The sequence below is a fragment of the Strigops habroptila genome, chromosome 3 (genome assembly GCF_004027225.2).
Source record: "Strigops habroptila isolate Jane chromosome 3, bStrHab1.2.pri, whole genome shotgun sequence".
Lineage (NCBI taxonomy): Eukaryota > Metazoa > Chordata > Aves > Psittaciformes > Psittacidae > Strigops > Strigops habroptila.
This window is the reverse complement of record NC_044279.2, coordinates 82,122,525-82,130,307: the sequence shown is the minus strand read 5'-3', so window position 1 is coordinate 82,130,307 and position 7,783 is coordinate 82,122,525. Positions and strand designations below refer to the sequence as shown.

General features: G+C 38.1%; 2 long non-coding RNA genes across 2 annotated transcripts; both read right to left on the bottom strand.

Moving 5' to 3' along the window:
- Positions 1-518: 518 nt before the first annotated feature.
- Positions 519-1,516, bottom strand: LOC115605404. Its single transcript, XR_003990592.1, has 3 exons — positions 1,436-1,516; positions 788-1,009; positions 519-598 (listed from the first exon to the last, which is right to left on the bottom strand). It is a non-coding gene; the product is annotated as an uncharacterized LOC115605404 (long non-coding RNA).
- Positions 1,517-3,503: 1,987 nt separating this feature from the next.
- LOC115605403 lies at positions 3,504-7,407 on the bottom strand. The gene is made up of 3 exons (XR_003990591.1): positions 7,145-7,407; positions 4,833-4,909; positions 3,504-3,591 (listed from the first exon to the last, which is right to left on the bottom strand). It is a non-coding gene; the product is annotated as an uncharacterized LOC115605403 (long non-coding RNA).
- Positions 7,408-7,783: the final 376 nt, after the last annotated feature.

The window sequence follows — 7,783 nt, the reverse complement described above, 5'->3', positions numbered from 1 at the left end:
CCAGAAGCCGGGCTCAAACTTAGGTTTTGAAAAAGACAACCTTAGAAAGAAGTCCTTTCCTCAAAACTGAATGCTCCAATAGTAGCCATTTACCTTTCAAACTGGGCAGCACCTGTAAGGCCATTAGTAATTTAACCCCACCATCTTCCCAGACTTCAACAAGTCCAGTGGCAAAAAAAATACAGAGGGGGAAAAAAAAATAAAAAAATTAATAATCTGGGGGAAAAAAAAAAAAAAAAAGAGATTTCTCAATTTGTCTACCATTACATGAAAGCAAAATACTATAGAAAGTCTTTTAGTTTCTTAGTAATATACAAGAGGAATAGGGCAGCATAGGTGACAGATGAAAAACACTGACTGTATAAGAGTCAAACTTGGATTCTGATTTTACCAATGCCAAAATTAAAGATAATTTGATATAGGACTTTCAACCAATAAGCAGAATAGAGTTTCCAAATATCTATACTCTCACTTTTGCAGATGATGGTAATTACCTCAATATCTTATGAGAGATGTTCCAGAGCAAGAAAAGTAGTTGATGGCTACCACCGATGCTGTTCATGTTGCGATACAAAAAAGTGTGCTAGAATGATCATTCCTAAATTAAAAAAAAAAAAAAAAAAAATGAAATGAGATCAATACAGGATCCCCTCATTCTTCCTCTTAAAAAAAAAAAAAAAAAAAAAAAGAGGAGGAAACCCCCAAAACAAGCAAACAAAAAAAATCTCAAAACATGGGAAAAAGGGCTAAAGAGGAAGAGGGAGAGAAGAAATGAAAACTCCATTACTTCAGTGCTTTTTTCCAGTTGTCTTCTCTGTAATATATAGATGGAGGAAAAAGTGCTTAAGGTGGCTTTGACTCAGTGTATGATATTCAGGTGTCACAATAAAGTCTATTAAATCTTCACCAAATATTGTTTCAGCTGCTCAGGAGTACACTTCCCAGTAACACAATGTTGAAGGTACCCGATTCCTCATCAGAAATGTTCAACACCTCATGGGTCTGGGTCCTGTTACAAGAGAAACAGTTTAAAGGAACTGGAAGTTAAAATAATCTTTGTAGCAGATGATGTGGACAACATAAGCTCATTGTCAGAAAATTCTGGAAATTAATGAAAGGGAAGTAAAACTGTTCGTTTGTAGAAAGTGGGCTAAATGACACTAAGGATTATGCCAAATGACAGAGAATGCCACTCACAAAACAGTAGAAACAGGAATAACCAAATTTAAATGAAAAGTGCAGTCTTAAAGGGAAGAACTTCATCTATAGGACTATACGAGAAAAAAACCCCATGAAATCATAGTACTATATAAGTTTATTCTAGTCAGAAATCTGTTTTAACAATGCCATACGACTTAGTAGTGGAATAATTCCTAAAATGTGGTTAAACATGCAAAATGTTTTTATTCTAATATTTAAATACAATTATGATTACTTGTTTTCTCTGTTCTTTCTTTCACAAGGGCAGTCATAATCAATCAAGTCCCAAATTCGGAATGTGTCTGTATGTGTCTTTATCATTCAATTCCACACTCATAATATTCACAAAGAATGAACCTGATGAAGTACACATGCATTTTAATAAGTAAAAGGGACAAATGAATTCATTGTCTGTTGAAGCAGTCTTATAATATCAAAACATATGCTGAACAAAGCTGCAAGCTATTAAAACAAATAGTACAGGCTTTAATTACAATCTAAAAATGCATTATTAAAGTAATAAAATGACCCTAAAATAAATATTATGGAAGTGATGTTGTCCCTACAAATGAACACAACATGAGAGAGTGATACAATAAACCACCCTAACATTAACATGCTGTATGTACCACTGTGGCTTCCCACAGAGCTACAACAAGGCGCAACTCCCTTCTTCCATAGCTGTGGGCAAAACCCTCCTCTCCCTTAATTTGTCTTTGCTGGCCATGTTCACCAGATTTGCAGAATTACCACTAATGGGAACCACGGCTGCAAGACTGCCATGCAAGGAGCAGACTGGTAATGGAGGGCAGGAGCAGCGCTACCAGTCTGTTCAGATCTTCATAGAACCATCAATTGGTTTGGGTTGGAGGGGACCTTGAAGATCATCTAGTTCGAACCACCCTGCCACTGGCACCTTCTACTAGGCCAGGTTGCTCAAAGTTCTATCCAGCCTGGCCTTGAACACTTCCAGCGATGGGGCATCCACAACCTCTCTGTGCAACCTGTTCCAACGCCTCACCACCCTTTCTGTACACATTTGTCTTCTTGTCTGCATAGTCCCCACTTCTGAAATATTTACATAAAACTTCTAACAAGGAGTAGGAGGAGAGGATTATATACTCCATTTCCTCAGGGTGATGAACACCCTGCTAGTGTTCATATTGCTGAGTGCTTTCGAGCCCTACTGCCTCAATGGTGTGTGTTGCAGTGCCTGTTGCAGCCTAGGCGAGCTCTCCCTGCCCACCCATGCCAAGCTGATGGAACTTGTGCGGGGCAACATGACCCTGCTGGGCACTGCCTTACACTCCCAGGGAAGACGTATTGCCCAGGGGCCCTGGACATCTCCAGTTCTAGGGGATGTCAAAGTGCAGAGACGTCAGGAGCCAGATGTGGCGATACAGAGTTAGGGACTAATGCAGTTTCACTGCAGAAATAGTCCCAGTTTAAACAATAACTTTTGGCATTACTGTGTGACAGCAAATTACAATGGAGGAGTCATTCTTGGGATTATCAATGCAAAGAACATTATTCATATGACACTTACATATGAGAATTTGGAGGGTCAGCCATAAGTGTGGGGTTTTTTTCTTCTGGGCAAGCACTGATCTCGCATGATCTGATATTATTTATTAAAATAATCTGCTATTTTAGAATACTTGATATGTGATCATGACATTTATGATCTGTTTCAGAGCCTATACTGAAGTCTAGAAATATTTTAACCACAGTATTTGCTGACATTTCCTAAATCATCACATCCCACGTTGATTCTGACAATAGAGGAAAGGATGACATGGGCACTGAAATAGTTGAACTTGAACAGAAGGCCACAGTTCTTACTTAACCATGTATTTTCCAGGGACTATGAGGTAAAGCAGATACAGGACTCCTTTCCCCTCCTTTGTAACCCAGACTGCGAGATATCCAAATCCTTCAGTCCAATTCAAGCAGACGAGGACAACTCCTCAGTAGGGTTACTTACATATAAATACTCACATATAAATACTTACATGTAAATATTCACAGCTCTCTGTACCTTCTGCCAGACCCCCCAGGCCACCAGCTTGTCTCTGGACTCTTTCCAAGGGCTAGTCTTTGGAAGGTCTCACAGACTACTATACACTATTCATCTTTGACTGTCATCAAGCACCAAGGCAACTCTGCTGCCTTTCCCATCTGATGCATCAAACACAACCCTGAATATTACCCACCTTCTGAGCTGTAGGACAGTCACCATTGTCTCTGAACAGTTCCCAGTGCTTACTGGGCTATGCCACTGGGGTCAGTCACATCAGCTCCCATGCCTGCAGCTATTGCCAACAATCACCTCCTATGGAGCTACCTCAGTATTTTGCCAAAGTCTCCTGCTCAATCACCAGGGAAAAGCATCTGCCATCAAGCAAAGTACAAAGAGTTTTAAACAGACAGTAGGCCCATTAGTCTTGTTGAACACCTACCAGAGGTCACCAGAGTTTTCTGCCATATCATAGTATATAAAATCGTAAGTGAAACAGGTGAGTGAGCTATCTCAGCAAAATTAAAATCTACTATATGGTCCCAAAGCAGCACAGCGTAATACAGTTATATTCTATATCTTCATTGTAATTGCAGAATGTTGTTTTTATCTATGTGAGATGGTAAAACAGCACTGTAAGAAAAGTAGATTGCCATCTAGCTGCTCTAAAAGATGCCAAAATTCTTAGCAGCTTTACTGAAAGTACAGTGATTAGACAGAAGGGGGTAATTAAAACATTTTAATTTTTCACAGTAGCATGTAACTCTTTAATGTCAAAATGTATTTGAAGACTGAATGCTTAACAGATGGCTCTTATACTTACATTCATAAATAAACTAGTGACTTGCAAAATTACTGAGCCTTAGGATTTACCCAAAATGATCAGATAGGATCAATGTTTTTAATTGAAATTGCCATTTTAGCCATATCATGATAAAATGTTGTTTATCCCAGTTTCGCTTAGGGAAAATAAAATCATTTCACAAGATTCAAATGCTTTATTTCAATATTCTTAAATTATCTTACTTTGTAACGAAAGCAAGTAGAAGAGCTTACACACTTAACCACTGTACTCTACTGTACAGAACTGACTTTAGAAAATGTCTCTCAGCACTCGTTTTCAGTGTAAAGTCAAAATGGCTAGCCTAAACCACAGGTGACCTCTTAGACCAAAAAGGCAGCTTTACAAGCTACTACCTCTCTTCTTCTTAATTACAAACTTCCACACCTGTGTTTCTGTATGTTTCCAATTTTTTCATCTACTACTGTGTAACCTGAAGGACAGAGGAATCCCAAGGTCACTGATGTTAGTTGGCTTTCCACTAACTCCAGGGGTGATGGAAACTTTAGTATGTTGGCCAGTAAGCTACAGTTCAGCTCCAGAACAGATGCTAACAAAGGCTGTGTGTATATAACCAGAGCATGCAGTAGAGATTGCCTTTGTAGCAGGCACCTTATTGAAATTGAAATGTGCAAATTAATTCCCAGGAGGAGAGCTTGCAGGGAGTAGTAGCAAGGGTACTGTAAATTCCCACTGCTGTTCACAACACATTCAATTTTAGGTAGAAGGGTCTAATTGAGTGCAATCTTAGAACACATACAATATAATACTTACAGCACTCTCCTAGAAGAGGAGATATCAGATTTCAGCCGGGAACTGTAACATGGGTCTCCTCCTTCCACGTGAATGTTCTGAAATGCCAAAATATAAACTGCCTTTGTGTGAAATTTAGTCATGCTCTGTGTATGCCTGCCAGATGAAATCCTGAAGGTGAGGTGTGTGAAGAACCAAAGCTGTACACTGAGAGTCCTGTACAACTTTGGCAGGAATTAGAGTCAGCTGCCTTCAACCAAGGTGGTTGTGTGTATATCTAGTAACAGAAATAGAAATGCTACTGGGACTTCCCTAGAAAGCTTTGGTACCTAAAAGCATTGCACACCTCTGAGGGTAAGCAAAACTGAATTTTTGCAGATACAAGTGCATGTAACTGTTGAACCTCTCACTCTATTTAATTTGCTTTAACAATTGTCTCTCTATTGAGGCATACATAAAACATTTTAAATCTCATTTTATACCTGATGTCTTTCTCACTAGTGTTCAGTTACAAAATCCTGTTCTTTATGGCAGCACTGCAGGTGTAGGACAGAACAGGTGGTAATTTCCAATGATTACATGTTACCTAACCTTTTACAGACACAAAAGTATACAGAATTCATCTTTCTTTATATTTTGATTAATTAAAAAGCAAACAACCATATAAAAAATGTGTGTCTTACTTTAGAGACCACTTTAAAAGATTACTCTGATTAACTTAAGGTACTTGTTACCTTTTTATTTTTCTAAGTATTTACAAAATTTAAACATTTAGAATATTTCATTTTAAGCAATATTTTGCAACACTGTAATTGCAGAAAAGCATTTTGATTCTCTTTCCATTCGTTTCACTTGGGATGTTTTTAAGAATTAATTCTTCTCAACTTTAATCCATTTATAAAGCCCAGCATTTTATTCTTTGGAGAAATTACTTCAGAAAGGTCTCGACAGCTATAAAACATGTCCTTTTATCATATAACTTCTCTGATTCTGGTTCAAACTGGGATTAATCACTCTACACCAGCTATTTTATAGGCAAGATGTGAGAATGCCTAGGGTTTATTTGGAGTATTACTTCCCCTCCCTCCATGCCCCGGATTAGCCTATTTTCACAATAAAGAAAAGTAGACCATGCCAGCCACAGAAAAATATTACTCACTTCCTTCTCATCACTCTTAATTGGGATCAAGTGGATTTAGGTCAATCACTTTGTTCAAGAAAATTTATGAGAGATACAGGTCTATTTATACATGATAGAGGTAATTAATGCTTTTTACAGACAGTTGTTATAAAAGCCTTTTATTCCTCATTCTTCACTGCATCATTGTGAGCAAATTCTATGGACAAAATGAATGAAGGGATTGTAATATTTATTTCCCTTGGCTTTCTGGCATACGCTAAGTGTAACGCACAGCTCACTATCACTAACTTATTAATCATTAAACACACACATACAACAAAAAACCTGTTTCATTTTCTAAATTTGTACAGTTCGACCAGATGGTAATCTCAGCCTGACAGGTGCGTCCTGAAAACTAGTTTATAAATAGTGGCACAATTCCTTGTTTAGGTGATTAATTACTGCCGATCCTGCCACTTTCTTTTTAATGTCGCTTCTGTCTTAACAAATGTTGAACAATTCAAAGAAAATCTTTATAAATGCCTTTTCCATCTTACTTACTTGTCTTCATTAATTAGCCAGCAAATTCTTTCCCACAGGCACTGAACAGCATATATTAAGTTGTGAAAATGCTAACTCTTATTTACAGGATGACATAAATTCAGGTTTTCCTTATCAGTTTAGCAAACCTAAGTTTTGGCTGAAGGTTTTGGACATTTATTTGCCTCATGGTGATATATAGGACAAAGTTAATGATTTTTTTTTTTTTTGATGATACATTTATTACACTGAAAGAAGTTATGCTTTTTTCATACCTCTCCACTTTAGATCTCTAATTTAAATTCCTGTATGAGAAGGAAGCTCCATACACAGTGAACACCAACAGACATACTATTACAGGAGAAATCTACTTTAGCTAACCTAAAACATCATCTAGGAATTTATTTTTCATCACTAGCTACAAAAACTTACAACAACTGGGCCCACCTAGATTCTTGAACTAGGTACCAAAGTTTAGGTGGTATGAACAGACCCCTTAAGATGATTTATTTCAGCCAGGTTAATTACATTGTTATTACTATTTCATTAAGAAGCTCTAGGACTGCTCCAACGTTACTCCTGGATCAGAGGCATATTTTTCCCCATACCACTCAAAACCCACTCAACTTCAACAGAGTTACATAATGTAACAAAACCCAATAATTTTACTCACTCAGTAGAGACATGAAAGAGTTTGGTAATTCCATTCTCCAGAGGCAGTCCCTGAACTGAGCATGTTTTAGCCCCATACAGCTCACATCAACTGGATTGTACCCTTTCCACTCCAGGACTGCAGTGACTCACCACCTCTTTCTCCACTGAAGCTTTTTCAACTTCCACAGGATTCTACGTTATCAAGTATCAGAATAAAAATCAGATAAAAAAATCTCTGTGGCCTTATTTCCAAGTGCTTATATGCAATAAACATAGGAGAAAGTGGCCTAATTAGATGCAAAGGAAGCAAAAAGAAAGTCATGCAGAACAGAATGACTTTGGGAGCACAGGGCAGAGAGAAGAAAAGAGCGAGGCTTCAGGAATAGCGTGGTAGAAGTGGAAGGAAAGAAGACAACACAAAAAGAAGAACGGGTGACACACAAGAGGACAATTTGTGGGAAGGAGCAATAGCGGAATGGAATTGAGAGTGTGGGACAGATGCGGAGATAAAAGTTGGGGAGAATACACAGACTAGAAAGATAAGGAACAGACAGACCCATGACAGAACAGGCTCTTCCAAGACCCAGCCCTGCGCAATCAGGACATTACTTCTCTATTGAGCAAATAGCTGTGAATCCAGGGGCAAAACACGTGCTTC